Source organism: Rhinolophus ferrumequinum, chromosome 13 (genome assembly GCF_004115265.2).
Source record: "Rhinolophus ferrumequinum isolate MPI-CBG mRhiFer1 chromosome 13, mRhiFer1_v1.p, whole genome shotgun sequence".
NCBI lineage: Eukaryota > Metazoa > Chordata > Mammalia > Chiroptera > Rhinolophidae > Rhinolophus > Rhinolophus ferrumequinum.
The window spans coordinates 26156152-26178525 of record NC_046296.1 but is presented as its reverse complement, the minus strand read 5'-3'; the positions used below and the strand labels follow the sequence as shown (position 1 = coordinate 26178525).

Genomic DNA, 22374 nt, shown 5'->3' with positions numbered 1-22374 from the left:
CAATTAGTTATTAATATTTCAGTCATGTTAAATAACAAAAACACATGAACAAGTGCAACTCAATGCAGGAAATTTTTAAAGGCAAACTGTACATAATGAGAAGTCTAGTTTTGCCTCCTGGAAAATGTTAACTGCTAGCCTACACAGATATTCACAGAAGTGCTGAGTAGCTCTTTTAAGGAAAATGCTAATGATGATGCTATAAACAGAAAAGTTCAAGGAAGTATATTGAGTTATAGTTACACCTCTCAATCAGGCCAAATTAATAAGGCAAACTTAATTAACAGTCATGGTTTCACAGTATTTTTAGTGAATAATACAAGGTATTATTGAAAATATTCCTCCTAGTTTTATACCAATTTTCATTATTTAAAATAAATATCATATTAATATTCTGAAAATAACTCAGAAAGTAAATCCCTTAGGTCACATTGCCTACAGACAGAGAAGGGCTCTGTTCTGGCAGGATGAAGAACCAGGATGCAGACAGACATCGCCAACTGTATCGGCTGTAGCCACTTAGAGAAATTGCCCTCTCCATCAACCTTACAAGGGGAGCTGGCCGCAGGATATTCCAATGAACAAGAATAAGCTGTGTTCTGAAAAACCATGATTCCTCTCCAACTGCGCCGCCTCCCCATAGGACTGAGTGGGCTGGGAACGGGCACCTGACACAGCCTAGAGATTGGTAAGCAAACGATGAGGGCCCTGGTAGGGAAAGCTCTGCCCAAACAACAATGGTAATGACCTCTCAGGCCAGCCTGCCTGTCTATCTCCATCCATCCATCCCTCTATTTCTATTTCTGAGGAACTGTGGATACACCAAACAGTTAAGAGCAGGAAGCAGAAAAATTTAAAAAGAAGTCAGGGTACTGGTAGATCTATAGGACATTATTGAGACAACTGGCAGAATGTGAAGATGAAAATAATACTAACAATAGTTGTAAAAGAAATATATATATGTACATCATACACACACACACACACACACACACATATATATATATATATATATATATTTTTTTTTTTTGTATATCTGCCCCCTGTTCCTGACACAGGGCTCCTGAAACCCTTGTAAATAGGGGTGCCAGGAGAATCTTTTGTCTAATATTTAGTGTTTAACGCTAGTTCCTGGCACAGAGCTCCTAAAACCTTTATAATTTCTTAAGTGGTAAGAGCACTAGGAACCTCTTTTCTTCAAATATTTGGTCTTTGACACCCGTTCCTGATACAGGACTCCTAAATCCCTTGGAATTTTCTGGGTGATATGAGTGTCTTTTGTTCTAATGAAGAGACTCTGGGTGGGCTCCTGCACGGTTCCTGGAATGGGATCGGTCACCAGAAAGACCAAGCCATGATTAGAAGCTTGGAATGTTCATTCCTTCCCTCCCTCCCACTCCCCATTCTCTACAGAAGGGAGAGGGAAAGGAAATAGAATTAGTAATTGATCATGCCTACATAAGGAAGATTCCATAAAAATCCCAACACTATGGGGTTCGGAGAGCTTCCAGGTTGGTGAATATATCTACATACTGGGCAGACGATGTACCCCAACTTCACAGAGACAGAAGCTCCTGTGCTCAAGCCTCTCCCAGATCTCACCCTATGTACCTCTTTCTCTGGGTATCCATCTGTATCCTTTATCATATCCTTTATTATATAATAAACTGATACATATGAGTAGGTGTTTCCCTGAGCTCTGTGAGCTGTTCCAGCAAATAAGACTCTAAGGAGGAAGAGGTCATGCGAACCTCCGATTTGTAGCCAAGAGAAGTTATGGGTAACCTGGGGACCTACCACTTACGTCTGGCACTGGCGTGGAGGGGAGTGTCATTGGACTGTGCCCTAAACCTGTGTCATCTGATGCTATCTCCAGGTAGATAGTGTCAGAAATGAGTTAAACTGTAAGATGCCCAGCTGATTTTGCAGAACTATTTGGTATGGGAAAAATCCCCACCATTTGGTGACTAAAATGTCAGAAGTGAAGTGCTCTGTGTGATTAGTAAAGGAGAAAAACAGGAGGAAGACTGAGTTTTTCCTATACAATAGTACGCATCAATGTCAAATTTTCTGAATTTCATGATATAGCAGTTATAAGAATGTCCTTATGCTTAGAAAATATTCACTTAAGAATACAGGGGTATAAAACAGCATGATGCCCTCAACTTACTTTCAAATGGTTCAGAAAAAAATACCAGTTGGAGAGGGAGTAGAGAAAAAAAAGAGGGAAAATGTATGATAAAGCAAATGTGACAGGACGTTAATTGGTAAATCTGGGTGAGAGGTCTTAGAAAATTTTTGTATTATTTTTACAATTCTTTGGTAAACTTAAAATTATTTCAAAATAAAAATGATTTTTAAAAATAGCTGAGCTGGCAAGAAAGAGGAGCTCCTCTTTACCAAAAAGAAAGTAGGAACTGTGTTAGGAAAAAGAAGGTATGGTGTAGAATGAGAGAAAGCACGAGGAGCCCAGGAAACAACTTGGGTTGAGGAGACAGCGCTGTAAGACTGAGGAGGACAAAGGGATTAGAACTCTCTGGAGAGGCAAAGAGCCACACAAAGAGAACTCCAGAAAACTTCCGAGGGTTCCCCTTGAGAATTCAGCTGAGTACTGACAGTAACTGCATATGAGGGAATTTCATAAAGCCGGGGAAAGAAAGACCAGAAATGATTAGAGATCAGTGCATGGCACTGGGGCTAAGAATGTGCCTATTTCACAGCCTGACAGAAAAACTTTGTGATTCACAGTAATTGAGTGGAGGATCCAGATAAGTCCTAACTCAAGAGTGGCGAATTATTCGCCCTAGATTGAGCACCACTCAAGTACTACCTAACAGATCTTAAAAGAAAGCCTCAAACTGTTTTCAAGTAACTTAACTGCATCCCAGACTAAATTTAAAATCATTTATAGAAAAACAAAAATATCCAACACCCAAAAAGATAATGTTCACAATGTCTGGCATTCAATAAAAAATGACCAGGCATCTAAAGAAACATAAAAATATGATCCATAATAAGGAAAAAAAATCGATCAAAACCAACCTACCTCTGAGAAAGATATTAAGATATTAAGAGACTAAAACATTAAAACAATTATTATAATGTATTCCATATATTCAAAAAATTTAGATGTGAAAAAATGTAAAAAGATCCAAATCAAATTTCTGGAGATGAAAACTATAATATGTGAGATGAAATATACAATGGATGTAATTAACAGCAGATTAGATGTTGCAATGAAAAGATTATTGGCCTTGAAGACATAGGAATGAAACTTTACAAAATAAAACCTAGAAAGAAAAAAGAATTTAAATAATGAACAGAGCATCAGCGAGCAGTGGGACTACTTATCAGATTACCATACCTATCATTTGAGTCCTTCAACAGTGGCAGGATAGGGAGGATAGAGAAAAAATATATAAAGAAATAATGACCAAAAAATTCCCAAATTTGTTGAAAACCAAAAGGCCAGAGATCCAAGAATCTCAATGAATTCAAGCACAAGAAACATGAAACACTACATGAAAACATATCATAATCAAATTACTCAAAACTAGTGATAAAAAATAAACACTTAAGTACAAAAGAAGATAAAGATAACAGCAGATGACATAATAAACAAAGCAAACAAAGGCAACGGACCACGATTTTTAAAGTACTGAAAGAAAAAATGATCAACCCAGTGAAAATATCTTTCAAAACCAAAGGTAAAAGACATTTTCATACACACAAAGCTGAGAAAATATTTCACCATGCAGTCCACATTATATTTTTTCAAAAGGAAGTCTTAAGCAGAAGGAAAATAAATCACACCATATTAAAAATATAGCTTTACACAAAGCAAGTACTGAAAATGGTAATTTCATGAGTGTTAGATATTTTTCTCATTATTTAAATCTTTTAAAAAGATATTTAAACAAAAATAATAACAATGTAGTATTGGACTTATAACTTATGCAAAAGTAAAATGTATGACAACCACAACACAATGATCGGGAAAGGCGAAATGGAAGTAAATTATTTAAAGATCTTACACTATAAATGAAGTGATATAATATCACTTGAAGGTAGATGTGACAAAAGGATGCATGCTATAAACCCTAAAGCAGTCATGAAAATAACAAAGCCATTACCACTAATAAGCCAACAGAGGAGATAAGATGGAATAAAAATTTTCAATTCATCAAAAGGAGGAAAGGGAGAAAAGAAGAACAGATAGTACAAACAAAAAAATGGCCAGATGACAGATTTAAACCTAACCTTGAAAATTTGCAAATATGAAAATCCTTCTCTTAGGGCAGAAGATTTTTGAGACTTTTATTCTTTTTCAAATTTGCTGGTCCAGAAGAAAAAAAGCTCTAAGCTATTATATATGTTTTTTACAAAATATCATATAAACAAGGTTGATCAGATGTATGTGTGTATTTTAAATGTGTAATAAATATGTATTAAAATATATTAAAAAATGAAAAAAAAATACCCAAGTACCCATACATCTTGAGAAGCAGCATATTACTAATACTTTGAAGACGCCTTTCCTCTTCACCCCAGGCAACTACTATCTTGAATTCTGAATTAATCATTTCCCTGCTCTTCTTTATGGTTTTACCAGATGGTTATGAAACCCTGAATAACAAAATTTTTACACATTTTTTAATTTTATAAAAATAGGATCATACTGTATATATGAAATGATTTGCTTTTTCACTCAACATTATATTTTTTATATTCATCCATCTTGGCGTGTGTAGTTATAGTCCATTCATTTTTAACACATTCATTTATTCTCTATTGATGGTCAAATGAGTGTTTAGAGTTTTAGTCTTAGAAACAATGCTTAAGAACATTCTTGTACATCTCCTGATTTAAATGAATATCTGTAGGAGTGTAACTGCTACATAATATTTCCAGATTTTATGGTCACTCTGTGTTATTATCCTTATTTTATTAATAAACTGAGGCTTAAAGAGACTAAGAAACTAGTTCGAGAATACATATAACCCGGAATGGAGTTAAAAATCAATACATTCTACTCCTTCTACTTAAAAGAAAAAACTCAAGTTTAGGTAGCTCATATTCCTGAAAATAATTACTAAAAAGAATACTGACAGTGTGTGAGGGCTCCTTTTTCTCCACAGCCTCTCCAACACTTGTTATTATTTATCTTCTTGATGATAGCCATTCTAACAGGTGTGAGGTGATATCTCATTGTGGTTTTGATTTGCATTTCCCTAACAGCTAGTAAAGTTGAGCATTTTTTCACATATCTGTTGGCCGTTTGTATGTCTTCTTGGGAGAAGTGTCTGTTCAGGTCCTCGGCCCATTTTTTAACTGACTGTTTTTTGTTGTTGAGTTGTACGAGTTCTTTATATATTTTGGGTATTAGCCCATTATCGGAGGCATTTAATTTAAAAAAAAGAATACTGATGGACAATATTTTATCTTGTTTTACATGAAGTTCAAAGAGTAGTTCCCAGTAATTGATTCTAGTCAATTTTACCTCTTGACCACTCACAGAAACTTAATTACCTGAAGATCACACGACTACAACTTCCATCCTGTTAAAATATCCTGCATTTCACCGTTCCTGAAATTTCTACTTAAATATTTTATACTTAAATATATTGGGATGTGTGTAAATTGTGTATGTATAAAATAACAAAGATAGTAATAATGCAGTTCTCATTGTGACAATTTTAAATTACAAGCATTTTTATTTCTTCCATTACTAAATTTGATTTTGGAATTACTTATTACCAAAGTGAGTGTAATAAACATTTTAAAAAATACTCTTTATTCATTTTTAGTTATTCTCAAATACTTTCAAAAACTGTTTTGTGTGTCATCTAAAACAACCAAATAATGTCTAAGATACTCAACATTATTCTTGCATTTAAAAAGAGTACCAATCCAAAAGTTTTTATTAGCTAAGTCAACTAATAACTATTTAGCATTGCACAATCCTTCAATTTAAAAATACTTATGCAGAGAGGATTCTGGGAAGATGGTGGAGTAGGAAATACCAAGAATCTGTCTCCCTACCAAGACAATTACACTGGTGGACTCTGTCTGATGTAACTATTTTGGAACTCTGGAGTCCCTTGCAAGATTGCAGCTTCCAGGAGAAGACCTGAACTGGTGCTTTCAGTAATTTCAGTCGATTTTAATTCTTAGCTCACTAGCAGCTACCCTTCCCTTAACCCTAGACACATGACAGACAGCTGTGCACCCGTTTCTGGAGCAGCTTACACACAGTTTACGGTAGTCAGATGGAATAAAAGAACTCTATCTTCCAAATATTGAGGGTCTATACTCTTATTACTGCTGATTACTGCTGATTACTGCTTCTAATCACATAGTGCAGACAGAGAGGTGGACACCCATTGTTTTTCCATCTCCCTTCATTGTTGCAAAACCCTCATCCACTGGCTGAAGTGACAGCTCATGGATTTAAAGGGCCAGCACCCTTTTTTCCTCCTCTTCATTTTTTGCTTTTTTCCTCTTTGGGGAACCAGACCTTAAAAACTAGCACATTAAAAAACTGCTGATTACACAAGGAAAATTAGGAAGTAACCATGCATGCCGCAAAAAAAGGCTCAGAAAAGACCTGAGCAGACATTAAGTTTATGCCTCAGTAGGATCATCAGCACGGGGACAGCCTACAACAATTAGAATAATAATAATAATAATAATAATAATAATAATAATAACAAAAAACAGCAAACTCTGGGTAATGTGGAAAATTTGAATTCCAGAGTTACCACCAGAGTTGTTAGATTCAAATATCCAGTGTTCAATTAAAAAAAATCACAAAGCATACAAATAGAAAAGTATGGCCCATTCAAAGCAAATAAATTTAAAAAATGTCTATGAAAGACTTAATGGCAGATATTCTAGGCAAAGACTGTAAAACAACTATCTTGAACATGATCAAAGAACAAAGGAAAGATGTAGAGAAAGCCAAGAAAACAATGTATGAATAAAATGTAAATATCAATAGATAGAAAATCTAAAATAAACCAGAAAGAAATGTGGAGCTGAAAAGTACAATAACTACTATGAAAATTCACATGAATTCAAAGTCAGACCTGAGCAGGCAGAAGACTCAGTAAACTTTAAGAAGGAACAATGAAAATTATGGAAACCCAGAAACAGAAAGAAAATAGACTGAAGAGTGAACAGAGTCTAAGGGATCTGTGGGACACCATCAAGCAGAAGATAGGAAGAAAAAGGTAGAGAGAATATCTGAAAAAGTAATGGCTGAAAACTTCCCAAGTTTTAAGAAAGACATGAAATAAACATCCAAGAAGCTCAACAAACTTCCAGTAGAATGAACTCATAAGACCCATAACGAGACACATTATAATCAAACACTAAAAAGAGAATCTTTAAAGCAGCAAGAGAGTGAGTCATCACATACAAGTGATCCTCAATAAGATTATCTCCAGGTTTCTTATTAGAAACTATGGAAGCCAGAAAACAGTGGGCAGATTTATTCAAAGTGCTAAAGAAAAAACTGTCAATCAACAATCCTGTATCTGTAAAAACTGTCCTTCAAAAGTGAAGGAGAGAATAATGACTGGGGGAATCCCGGCAATTAACATGACTAAAAAGAAATGGGAGAATCTGGGCATGGCTCTAGAGATCCATGGGCTGGAGGAGATGTTATCACAATGTCTGAGGAACCTGGAGGCTGTGAACTCCAGGCTTTATGGGGCAGAGCTGAGCCCAGAAGCCAGGAGGTCTCTGGAGAAGGAGAAAAACAGGTGAAGAACAAAGCCTCCAACTATGACAAGGAACTAAAGTTGCTTTGGCAAGAGAACTAGAAGAACACACTGCTCTCGGTGGCCATCTTCATCCTCCTGACCCTCATCTACGCCTGATGGACAATGTGAGCCTGAGATTTCTCTGGCCAGCACAGGCTTTCCCTCAGCAGCCTGCTCACAGCCAAGCAGGCCCTTCAAGCCTCAAGAGGGCCAGGGTACAGGGGCATTTCTGTCTGACCCAGACTCTGGAGCATGGCTTCCTGCTGGCCCCACCCCTACTGCTTCTTGATCCTGCTGTAGGGCCTGAGTCTCCAGAAGGACTTTGTGCTGGCTCCTTCCTTAGCCCAAAGGAGAGGCAATAAAGAACACCCAGGCTGCTCCGTAAAAAAAATTTTTTAAAAAAAGTGAAGGAGAAATTAAAACATTTCCAGGCAAATAAAAGTTGAAGATATTCAAAAGTTGAGGATCACCACTAGACCTGCCCTGAAAGAAATGTTCAAGTGAGTCCTGCAAGGTGAAAAGAAAACACACTAGACTGCAAATGGAACCTAAAGCCATATGGAGAAATAAAAATGTCAATAAAAGTAAAATACATGGGCAGTTATAAAGCTAATATTGTAACAAGCATCTATAATCATACTGTTTTGTTTTCTACGTTATTTAAGAGACTAATACACCTAAAGAAAAAAAACAATTCATGTAAAAGCTAGCACTACTGTAACTTAGGTGTTTAATTCCAAATCTTGTTTTCTACATAATTTAGGAGACTAATGCATTTAAAAGAATTATTAGTTTATATACTGGGACACACAATGTATAAAGATGTAATTCTGTGACATTAACAACCAAAATGGGTGGGGATAGAGCTGTAAATGAGCAGAGTTTTTGTATGTTAAGCTGGTATAAATTTAAAGAGTTATAATTTTGGGATATTAAATGTATTCCATGTGGCAATCAGAAAGAAAAAAAGGAAATGAGAAAAGAATTTAAACATTTCAGTATAAAAAAAATGAACTAAACACAGAAGACAATAATGCAGGGACAAGAAAGCTACAGGATATATAGAAAACAAATAACATAATGACAAGTCCCTTCCTACTGTAATTACTTTAAATGTAAATGTATTAAACTAGTCAATCAAAAGACAGAGATTCTCAGAATGGATAAAAACACATGACTCAACTATATGTTGTCTTTAAAAGACCAATTTAAGATCAAAAGACACAAGCAGTTGAAAGTGAAAGGATGAAAAAAGATATTGCATGCAAATAAATAGTAACCAAAAGAAAGCAAGGGTGGCTACACTAATACTTTCAGACAAACCAGACTTTAAATAAAAAAAGGTTATAGGAGACAAAGAATGACATTATATATTAATAAAAGCTTCAATATAACAAGAACTTAACAATTATAAACATTTGCCCACTTAACAACAGACTCTCAAAATATATGAAGCAAAAAAATGGTAAAACTGAAGGAAGAAATAGACAGTTCTACAATATAATTGCAGACTTCAATACCCCAGCCACAACAATGACTATAACAACAAAACAGAAGATAACTAAGGAAACAGACAATTTAACACAATAAACTAAATCTAACATATATTGAACACTACCCAACAACAATGACATACACCTTCTTCTCAAGTACACATGGAATATGCACAGGATCCCCCACATATTATGCCACAAATTAAGTCTCAATAGCCTTTGAAAGATAGATACCACACAAAATATATTCTCTAGACACAACAAAATGAAGTTAGATCAATAACAGAAGTAAAACTGGAAAATTTACAAAATTGTGGAAATTACACAATACACTTTTAAACAACCAATATTTGAAAGAAAAAATCAGAAGAGAAATTAGAAAATACTTAGAGACAAATGAAAACAAAAACACACCAAAAGTTATGAAACACAGCAAAAGCAGTACTAAGGGGGAAATTTATAGCTATCAATGCTTACATCAAAAAACCAGAAAAGATCTCAAATCAACAACCTAACATTACAACTTAAGGAACTAGAAAAACAAGAATAAACTAAGCCCCAAACTAGCAGAAGGAAGGACACAATAAATATTAGATCAGGGATAAATGAATAGAGAATGGAAAAACAACAGAAAAATCAATGAAACTAAAAGTTGGTTCTTCGAAAAGATCAACAAAATTGACAAATCTTCAGCTAGGTAGACTAAGAAAAAAAGGAGAGAAGACTCAAGTTACTAAAATCAGAAATGAAAGTGAGGATATTTCACAGATTCTACAGAAATAAAAAGAATTATAAGAAAGTACTATGAACAACTGTATACCAAAAACTTGTATTACCTAAATAAATGGACAAATTCATAGAAACACAAAACCTCCCAAGATTAAATCATGAAGAAATAGAAAATCTAAATAGACCTATAACTAGTAAGGAGATTGAGTCAGTAATAAAAATCTCCCAACAAAGAAAAGTCCTGGACTTGACAACTTCACAGGTGAATTCTACCAAACATTAAAGAAGAACTAATATTAATCATTCTCAAACTATCCAAAAAAATTGAAAAGGGAACACATCCTAACTTATTCTATGGGACCAGTATAACCCTGATATCAAAGCCAGACAAGAAAACTACAGACCAATATCTCTTATGACCATTGATGTAAAAATCCTCAACAAAATATCAACAAACAAAATTCAACAGCATATTTAAAAAAATAACACCATGCCAAGTGGGATTTATTTATGGAATACAAAGATGGTTCAACATTCAAAAGTCAATCGATGTAATAAAACACACATCAACAAAATGAAAGGGGAGAAAAGCACACAATCATCTCCACTGATGCAGAAAAAGCATCTGACAAAATTCAATACCCTTTCATAATAAAAACAATCAAGTAGAAGTAGAAGGAAACTACCGCAGCACAATAAAAGCCACGCCACATATGAAAAACCCACAGCAAACATACTCAATGGTGAAAGACAAAGCTTTTCCTCTAAAATCAGGAACAAAGCAAGTATGCCCACTTTCACCATGTGTATTCAACATAGTACTGGAAATTCTAGCCAGAGTAATTAGGCAAAGAAATAAATAAAGAAATAAAAGCACTGAAATTGGAAAGGAAAAAGTAAAATGATCTGTTTGCAGTTAATGTGATCTTACATGCAGAAAACCCTAAAGAATCCACTAAAAAGCTATCAGAACTAATAAATAAATTCAGCCAACTAGCAGGATATAAAGTCAACAGACAAAAATCAGCTATATTTCTATACACCAACAATGAACAATCTGGAAAAAAATTACAAAATCAATTCCATTCAAAACAGCATCAAAAAGAATACTTAGGAATTATCTTAACCAAGGAGGTGAAAGTCGTGTTCAATGAAAACTACAAACACCGATGAAAGAAATTAAAGATGACATAAATAAATGGAAAAACATCAATGTTCATGGACTGGAAGATTTAATATAGTTAAAATGTTGATGCTACAGAAAGCAATCTACAGATTCAATGCACTTCCTATCAAAAATCTCAATGATTTATTTTGCAGAAATAGAAAAACACATCCTAAAATTCATATGGAATCTCTAGGATCCCCAAACAGCCGAAACAATTAAAAAAACAACAACAAGAAAAAAACTGGAGACTCACACTTCCTGATTTAAAAATTTACGATAAACCTACAGTAATTTAAATAGTGTGGCACTGGCATAAAAACAAGTATATAGACCAATGGAATAGAATACAGAAAGCTCAGAACTAAACCCTCACATACATGGTCAAATCATTTTTGATAAGGGTGGCAAGTCCATTCCATGGGAAAAGACAGTCTTTTCAACACCTGGTACTGGGAAAACTGGATAGCCACATGCAAAAGAATCAAATTGGACTCTTGCCTAACACCATATATAAAAATTAACTCAAAATAGATCAATGACAGAAAAGTAAGACCTAAAACAATAAAACCTTTAGAATAAAACATAGGACAAAAGCTTTATGAAACTGGATTTGGCAATGATTTCTTGGATATGATACCAAAGGTACAGATAAAAAAAGAAGAAATAGACAAAGTGGACTTCAGAACAATTTAAAACTCTTGTACTTCAAAAGACATTATCCTTGTTGGGAAAAATGCAATACTTTAAAAATCATGGATTAATACAAAATCCATTCCAATGTACAAGATAGGCCTATGGATTTTAATGTAACAGAATAGGAAATATTCAGTGATATCGTTTCAGGTTCCATTTTACAAAAACCTTTGAGAAACTATCACTTTGTGTAGTTTTAATTTAGTATGAAAGATGAATATCTACAATTATCTGAAAAGGTTGTTAAAGATACTACTTCTTAAAAAAATACACTATCCACAGAGTAAATAAGCAACTCACACAATGGGAGAAAATATTTGCAAATCATATATCTGATAAAGGATTAATATCCAGAATATACAGAGTATTTGTAAAACAACAAAAACACAAGCAACCTGATTCAAAATGGGCAAAGGACTTCAGTCGACATTTCTCCAAAGAAGATATATTAATGTCCAATGTGCTACTGGACATTAGTGATGCTCAAATCACTAATCATTAGGGAAATACAAATCAAAACTACAATGAGATCCAACTCATCCATTAGGATAGCTACTATAAAAAAAAATTTTCTTAAAAAAAGGAAAAGAACAAGTGTTGGTGAGGATGTGGAGAAATCAGAACCCTAGTGCAATGTTGGTGAGAATAAAAACTGATGCAACTGCTAATAGAAAGGAGTACGGCAGTCCTTCAAAAAAAAAACAGAATTTCCATGTTCCAGCAATTCCACTTGGTGTATACCTAAAACAACTGAAAGCAGGGTTTTGAAGAGATATTTGTACATCCACGTTCATAGCAGCATTATTCACAATACCTAAAACATGGAAGCAACCCAAGTGTATATAAACTGATGAACGGATAAGCAAAATGTGGTATAAACAAACAACATTATTCAGCTTTAAAAAAGAAGGAAATTGTGCAATGTTACAATATGGATGAACCTTGAGGACATTATGCTGAGTGAAATAAACCAGTCACAAAAAGACACTGTAGGATTCCACTTAAATGAGGTACTTAGTCGTCACAATTCATAAAGACAGAAATTGTGATCGTGGTTGCCAAGAGCCGGGGGGAAGGGAGAATACAGAGTTTTGTTTAATAAGTATAGAATTTCAGTTTTACAAGATGAAAAGTGTTATGGGGATAGATGATGGTGATGATTGCACAACAAAATGGAGATATTTAATACTACTGAACTGTATACTTAAAAATGGTTAAGACAGTCAATTTTATGTTATGTATATTTTATCACAGTAAAAAAAGTTATAATAATTTGGTATCAATTTATTTCACAAGTCTCAATATGCCTTTTAACAATCCTTTTTTAAATCACATTATTATCTAACATGACTCATTATTAATTACATGGATGTTACGTAAAACACATTTTTAAATGTGGAGGTACTTAAACCAACAGCAAAGGCATCTAGGTTACTCTCTCTTTTTTTTCTTTTTGCTAGTTTCAATGGAAGGGAATCAGATTACAACAAAACTGAATCAGATTACAACATAAAAGAAATTTAAAGCTTAATTGTATTTCATTAAACATTAAAATAACTCTTTTTAACTAGATGCATACAAATTTCATGTATGCTACAGATAAAATTAACATGAGGTTAAATAATTTTAAACTATTTTAAACCTATAAAATCTTGTAAGCTCCAAAATACCTAGAGCATCAAAAGCTAACAGTCAGTTTTAGGGATTGGAAACTTAAGGGTCTTTAACAGCTCTGTTGAATGTTGTTAGAATGGTATTTCAAATATTTCCTGTAATTTGAATTAAATATTACCTAAATAATGCTGAGCTGGGGAAAAAAATGTTAAGAATATATCCAAATCTAGCATCACAGTTTAATGTTCTATTGTTTGTTGCCTTAACAAAAATGAGTGTTTACAACAAATTTAGAAACCACCTGGAGATTCAAACTCACAATGAAACTGCAATGCTGTATTGCACTTGTTGACATCAGTTGTTATTCTCCAAGGAGGCAGAGAAGACAATCTCATTAGTAGTGAAACTGGGTAGCTGCTGTTACGCCCACCTGACCAAAAACCCTCTCTTGCAACATATATTACCTGTGAAAGGTAACATAAACTAATCAGCGCTGACTCACTCCTTAATCAGATTTAAAAGGGAACTATAAAGAGAATTAGGGCCTGAACTATCAGACAAGTGACTTTGTGTGAGTTTGGAGTGGGAGGGAAGATGGGGGCACACATGTGACAATACATGGGCATTGTCCTGTCCTACTACAGTATGTCAGTGAGAATTCTTGTTATGAAAACTCTCTCTTGGAAAATTCACTGTATATGTATCAAGGACAGAAATCATGAGATTTTAAGAACAGTAACAACAGCAGGGAAAAACCTTTTCCTCTAGTAGAATTTATTTGGTAGGATAATGGGAGAAATTTTTCATAAGTGCTTAGGGTGAAAGGTTAAGTCTCTGAGAAGCTAGGTTCTGAGAATAATGCACACCTACTCTATATGAGAAAGGAGATCAACCTGTTTTGCTCTTCATTCAGGGGAGAGGCAGGACAAGGGAAGCATGCTGTCTATTACGCCATGCAAGTCATCCAGGCATTCTATGTACAATCTTTAGTAAGAAATTTAATGCAAGCCATATTTTTTAAAGCAAATTACATAATGAAATATTTATTCCAATTCTGGTCAATCTTGATCTCAGAAAATGTTTATGTATGCTAATTGCCAGATCAACTCATTTTTAGCATTTCACTTTCTTCACTAAATACACAGGAAAAGTTTAATTGTGAGGTATAAGAAGTCTAACAAAATTAATGTATTTCTATTTTGAGAACAAATTAGAAATAAGTTCTCAACAGCTCGATACCTTAGAGTTTGATACCCAAGGAATACCATACCTTTATTATATTCCTCACTTAATAAATCACTTATCATTTTAGATGTACTTTATATCACTTTATTACAAATTAAGCAATGAGAAATAGCATGAGTCTAATAAGGTATTTTAAACATTGATATTTTGGGGGTGGCCGATTGGCTCAGTTGGTTAGAGCGCACTGCTCATAACACCAACGTCGCTGGTTCTATTCCCACATGGGCCAGTAAGCTGTGACCCCCACAACTAGATTGAAAACAATGACTTGACTTGGAGCTGATGGGTCCTGGAAAAACACACTGCTCTCCCCACAAAAAACATATTTTAAAAAAAAGTTGATATTTCATTATCTCAGCATCATTTTTATCTTGGCTTTATTATTTTAATAATCTCTTTCAAATGCGTTCTTTAACTTATTTCTCAGTGATTTTTATAATATTCTTCAAATTAGTATTAATGCATTAATTTAATTTTAAAATAAATTCATATTTTTTCTGAAAGTAATTCAATCTTATTTCACTGATTAGTTTCACCAATTAGGTTATATGGCAATATTTTATCCAAAATTGGAAATTCAATGAGCAAATTAGCCACTTCAACATTTTAACAAAAACATACTTAAAGGATATAAGATGAAAGCATTTGATCAAAAATATTGCTTTGGGAAGGGGATATCGAAATAAAATTTTTCCTAACACTTTCAGAGCATATTGAATTAAGGTAACTAAATGAAATAGCATATTGAATTAAGGTAACGATAATTTTATTCAAATCTTAGTAAAGCTTTGAATGACTAATGGGTAATAAATCCTTTTGAAAGACAAGTGGTTTTCAATTCTTTGGTTTCTATCAAATTGAAAAATGAACAAAATGAGCTACCGATTAATTTGTCACTGAAAACAATTTCTGATATTAGGTCACCGTATGCCTTTTTTTTTTTTTTGCAAATGACATGGAAGGAGTTCAAAGAAGTCCCATCTTATTTATGTGAATAAGGTTTCTAAGCAATTACATCTATAACTCTGGAAAATAAGAATAAATTTGAAACTGAATCCAGTCTCATTCCATCCATAAGTAATATTCATCCAGATACATAATCTAATCAGGGGAGGAAAAGTCCCATCCATTAAAAGATTCATTGCCATCAAAATTTTACTTTTAATTTTTAGCAATTATCTAAATTTGTAACATATTTATTTTGATAAATTGTGTACTACTAATTGTAATAACAAGGGGCTAATATCCAAAATATATAAGGAACTCATACAACTCAACAACAAAAAACAAACAATCCAATTAAAAAATGGGCAGAGAACCTGAACAGACACTTCTCCCAAGAAGACATACAAACAGCCAACAGATATATGAAAAAATGCTCAACTTCACTAGCTATTAGGGAAATGCAAATCAAAAAAGCACAATGAGGTATCACCTCACACCTGTTAGAATGGCTATCATCAACAAGAAAAATATTGACTAGTGTTGGAAAGGCTGTGGAGAAAAAGGAACCCTCATACACTGCCGGTGGGAATGTAAATTAGTACAGCCACTATGGAAGGCAGTATGGAGAGTCCTCAAAAAATTAAGAATAGAATTACCATATGATCCAGCAATCCCTCTCTTAGGTATCTACCCAAAAAAATCTGAAAACATTTATCTGTAAAGATAATATGTACACCAATGTTCATTGCAGTATTATTTATGGTAGCTAAGACATGGAAACAACCAAAGTGTCCTTCAAGAGATGATTGGATAAAGAATATGTGGTATATACACACAATGGAATACTACTTGGCCATTAGCAAAGATGAAATAGTGCCATTTGCGACAACATGCGTGGATCTTGAGATTATCATGCTCAGCAAAATAAGTCAGACAGAAAAAGTCGAGAACCATATGACTTCACTCATATGTGGGATACCAAACTGAAAGCAACAAAGGAACAAAGAAACAAAACTCATAGACACAGACAACAGTTTAGTGGTTACCAGAGGGTAAGGGGGGGCAAAGGGGTGGTAAAAGAGAGTAAACAGCATCAAATATAAGGTGATGGAAGGAGAACTGACTCTGGGTGGTGAGCATACAATGTGATATATAGATGATGTGTTATAGAATTGGACAATTGAAACCTATGTAATTTTACTAAGCAGTCACCCCAATAAATTTAATTAAAACAAAGACTTGTAATACTAAAAAGTTGATTACACTTACAGCCATAAGTGACAGATTTAAAAACAATTTATATTCATATTTTTGTGATAGAGAAGTATGACAGTGTGATTGAAAAAGGACTTTTTAGCATTAAAATATATTAAAGTAAGATAAATTTAAAATTATGTGAAGGAAAGTTTGAGATTAAGGTTGTATAGAAACCTCAACTTCTGAATGTCAAAAAAGAGATAGTTACATTTTCCCCCCTTCTTCCACCACCTCACCCCCACCCCACGCCGGTTCAAGCCGTTATTTCTCAGTCTAGTTGTGTAGGACACAGCTCCCTGGCCCATCTCCAGGGTCCATGCTGGTATCATGAGCCTTGTACTCCCCCCACCGTCTGAGGCAGTCGGCGGCCAAGCTCCAGGGAGAGCTGTTGTTCACAATCTTAGCTGTAGAGGGCGCAGCTTACTAGCCCATGTGGGAATCGAACCAGCGACCTAGGCATTAGGAGCACAGCACTCCAAATACCTGAGCCACCAGGGTAACCCTACTTTTTTTTTTTTTTAATGGATAATCATCGGAGGATATTTCCATTCCATTGTACATTTTTTTAAAGAGTGATATTAGTTTTGTTTAAAAATTCAAATTTATAATGCATTGAAAATTACAGCCTTTACAACTTTATAAACATGATACATTTTTGTTAATTTAAAAATATGTGAGGGGATATATAGTTTTAAAAAAATGATTAAGAAAATCTTAGTTTTCAAGACATGACTAGAAGACCTTGTACAAGTCATAAACCTTTGAACCTGAGTTTCCTAAACAATAAAAGGAGGATAATATTCATTCTACTTCAAGATTAAATTATACAGAATGCAATATTATATATATTCAATTTTTATTCACTATATACTATATATTCACTATACATACACACATATGTATGCTTTTTGCAAAATGTAAAACAATATGATTAAATTTATGAGTCCTTTTTATATGAACTAGACAGACCAAGGAAGACATCACATTGCAAATCTCAGCTGTAACTCATGAAAACATGATTCATTTTCAGGGGCTATATTTTAAATTGAACATATAAATAACTAAATTCTTACGTGCCATAATTCTTTAAATGTACCCCAACTATGGGAGGGTATTACAAAAACAGAATTGGGAACTAAGGCACTGAAATGTTCAATGAAAAAGGAGCTGGGGACTTAGATTTAGAAGCAACGCTACAGAGGGCCATTCTTACTCAGTCAATCCATCTTTTGGGGACTGTTTGCAATTTATCTTTATAATGAGCATTTTGCAACATAAATTCTAAAGCCTGCAAGCAAGGATAAGAAGAACATATGCCCATTACCTGGGCCTCCATCTATAGTTCTCAGTAGTTCCATTTAGATGGAGCCAACTACTGAATATTGCCCAAGCAAATTAAGCATACTAGATAATAACTACATCATATTGGTCAATAAATCAACAAACCATAAGTGTTGGTGAGATGCAGAGAAAAGGGAGACCTCGTGCACTGTTGGTGAAATTGCCAATTGGAGCAGCCACTATGGAAAACGGTTTGAGGGTTCCTCAAAAAATTAGAAACAGAACTACCGTATGACCCAGCAATTCCATTTCTGGGTATTTATCCAAAGAAACCCAAAACACTAATTCGAAAAAATATCTGCACCCCTTTGTTCATCGCAGCACTCTTTACAATAGCCAAGACATCGAAGCAACCCAAGTGCCTATCAATAGATGACTGGATAAAGAAGAAGTGGTACATATATACAATGGAATACTATTCGGCCATAAAAATGAGTGGAATCTCACCATTTGCAACAACATGGATGGATATAAAGGGTATTATGCTAAGTAAAATAAGTCAGACAGAGAAAGACAAATGCCTGATGATCTTACCTTTATGTAGAATCTAAAGAACAAAATAAACGAACAAACAAAACAGAAACAGTCTCATAGATACAGAGAACAAACTGATGGTTGCCAGAGAGGAGTGGGGTTGGGGAGCTGGGTGAAAAAGGTGAAGGGATTAAGAAATACAAATTGGTGGTTACAAAATAGTCAAAGGGATGTAAAGTAATGCACAGGGAATATAGTCAATAATGTTGCAACAACTATGTACAATGCCAGGGGCACTAGACTAATCAGGGGGATCACTGCATAAATTACACAAATGTCTAACCACTATACTGTATGTACACTTGAAACTAATATAAAAGAATAGTGAATGTCAACTGTAACTGAGAAAAAATTTTTTTAAATATATCACATTGGAACAAAAGATAATTTTGCTAAGTATATATTTTATAATCTTAACTTCTTAATTCTGCCCAAAGGTTAAGCCTGATAATTTAGCTAAATGATTTGATAAATAAGTTAACAATAAGCTATTTACAAAAAAAAACTGATAAATTTTTATTACTCAAATTACATCTGTAAAATTACTGATATGCTTGGTATTTCACAATTTCTTCCAATCATTTTCCACTATGTACAATGTGCATTTACAAAATTTCTGCTTAGTTAGAAAAGTTTGAAACTGATTAGGTTCATCAAGCCATGATTAGTCTTCCAGCTTCCACAATGGCAATTTTAAAGGCATTTTGCTTATACCTATTGTGAAGAAGACATCATGCTGTATTCTATGAGGTACATATAGATATATAAGACACAGTCTCTGAACTCAAGGAAATGATCAGTCTAATAACTGATACAGAAAAATTGAAAGCATTGTACAGTGACCACCACCTAAATTCTCTAACAATTTATTATACAGTATTTCCTCATATTGCTGTATTTCCTTTATATTTTGAGTTTTTATGGATAACTATTCATCCCTATGTACATCTATTAATACATCTTATATTTTTAATGTATTTCAAAGAAAGTCATAGACATAAGTATGTTTCACCCTTAAATACTTCAGCATACCTATCATTAACTAGAGTTTTATAATTTTTACAGATTTTACATAAAATGTATATATATATATATGAAATGCACAAATCTTAAGTGTTTCATTTGCAAACTTTTACAAATGCTTATACCTCTGTCACCCAAACCCTTATCAAGACATAGAACATTAATCTCACCCAAAAATTCCCTCATGCCCATTCCTCGTCAATCCCCACCCCAATTCCCATCTCTAAAGGCAACTACTGTTAATTTTTTCCCACCATAGATTAGTTTTGCAGATAATTTGTAAATCCAAAACTTAAAACAAAGAGGAATTAAAAAAAAATAACTTCATACCGATGGATAGACGTATATAGATACACGATGAAGTAAATATAGCACAATGCTTAACAATTATGGTAGAAATTAGATGGATTGTTCCAGTTATCAATTTATTACCTCTAAGCTCCAAATCTACCTTTCTTTGCCCTGCTAAAGACACTGGAACTAATCTTTGTAAACATTTCTCCTTTTTCAGCTTGAGAGAGGGCAATGGAGTGACCCTGTAAGGTGACAGCAGCGGAGAGACACTTCCCTTCCAGATTCAGGTCCTCTGTTATTATTGTTATTCAGTGTGGGAGCCCAAAAGCCCTCCTGAGGATATGAGCTGTGGCCTGAGCTCCCACCCTGACAGTGGGCACTCCCATAGATCATGTCGCCATGGTAGACATGCCCTTTTTAAAGACATCTGAATCCAAGTTTTGGGAAGAAAGGCCCTCTCTCATGGAGTCTTTCTTTCCCATCCTAATTGTAAAAACTACAGTTTGCACCTGGTACTTCTGGGAGCCTTAGACTCAGAGCTCTTTTACCCCTTTCAGTAGTTAACCACTCCTCCCCTTGTTCTAGTTAACAAATCATCATATTAAATTTTAAATAACCAGTATAGTTCTGTCTCCCGAACTCAGATCACTATAAAGGGTATTCACGATACCCTGGATGTTTGAAATGTTGGGGGAGGGAGGAAGAGAGAAGATATATTTACAAAGATTGACAAAATGACAGTAATTGTTGAAGCTGGATGATGACTTGAGAAATTATTCTATCTCTTCATTTTGTGTATGTTGGAAATTCTGTACTCAGGAGTTAAGAAAAAGGCTTCATAGAGGCCAAAGCACTTGGAGAGAGCCTGGTGGAATAGATTTTAACAGGCAGACACAGAGGATGAGATTTCAGTGAGGAAAAGCATAAATAAAATGTGGAGGCAGAAAACTGACAGACATGTTTGAGCAACAGCAAGTAAGTTCTCTAAAGATAAGATGTATAAAGCGAATGAATATGTTTGGTAAGATTTTCTTCCCTCCCTTTTAAACTTCATTTTACTACATAAGTTCTTCACACTCAATTGCTTTCTTTTTTCCCCTACTCCCCTGTCCCTGCCCCAGCCCATACTTCTACTTACTGTCCAAGATCTAGCTCTTCCCACTCTTCTCCACTTTCTATGAATGATAAATTGATCCATTTCAGATTTTTTTGTATGTCTTAATTTTTTTAAACAATTAGCATAAATATATCGGCCTTTGGATACATTTATAGGAAAATGTAGATATGTTTGTGCTTATACAGCAGTATTTTTTACATGTAAAGCCATAAGCAGTGACATACAACAAGTTTTCATAATCTCTAGTTAGTAGGGAATAGGAAAAAACATTGATTTATTATTTATTAACTTTTTACTTTCTTTTTATAATCACAAAATATATATATACACACAAAGTGAATGAATATATGTGTGAGTATGTCAGCACATCATCCCCAGGAAGGGATTTGTATTAATGTTCTTTGTTAAGCTGGATGATGAGTATAGCTGAACAAATAATAAAATGAATACCCTATATTTTCCCCACCGACCAATACATTTCCCCTTAGGCCTCTCTCTAGACACCTTTCTCACTTCTTAGAAATGACAATTGTTGTGAAATTTGATTTACAAAAAGCATGCTTGTCTAATTCAAACTGAAAATATAAATTATAAAACCAGGTAGACATTTAATAGACAGAACTCATAATAGAGATAAGGTCATAGAGAGCAAATACTTCGAAGTAAAACATGTATTATGAAAATTCATTAACAATTCCATAAGAATATAGACATGTCACACATTAAAATACAGACACCCCAACTGGGCTCCTCTCTCTCCTAACCTGCATTATTTCTAGGGTCTAAACCTGTCATTCTATTTCAAACCTCTGCACATGGGACATGCTCTTCATCTCCTTAAAATATGGCAGGGACATAGGTATTCCAGAACAGTAGACAGCAGCGGACAAATGTTCAGTGTCACCCAGGTAATGACTCTGCTTTCTCAACCACTCCTGAGGAGGTGGGCTTGCTCATGCTAAATCTGGTTCAAGATCGAGGACAATGTAATGTTCGTAAACATTCTTTTAAACAGACACACCTAGACTGTTAATGTGTGTTTTCCAGAATAAAAAAAATGCCCCCGCAAAAGATATGCTGCAGCTGTTCCTGCTCTGGTTGATGCCTTGCTTCCACTAAATTCTAGCAGCTGTGCAATGGAACTTTCTGTGATGA

At 34.3% G+C, this 22374-nt stretch overlaps 1 protein-coding gene and 1 pseudogene across 8 annotated transcripts in view; one reads left to right on the top strand and one right to left on the bottom strand.

The window, feature by feature from the left end:
• The window catches only part of WDPCP (WD repeat containing planar cell polarity effector), a 316746-nt gene that overhangs the window by 292389 nt on the left and 1983 nt on the right, over positions 1-22374 (bottom strand). The gene's annotated exons all lie outside the window — the stretch shown is intronic.
• On the top strand, positions 7603-7895 carry LOC117032944 (coiled-coil domain-containing protein 167-like; annotated as a pseudogene).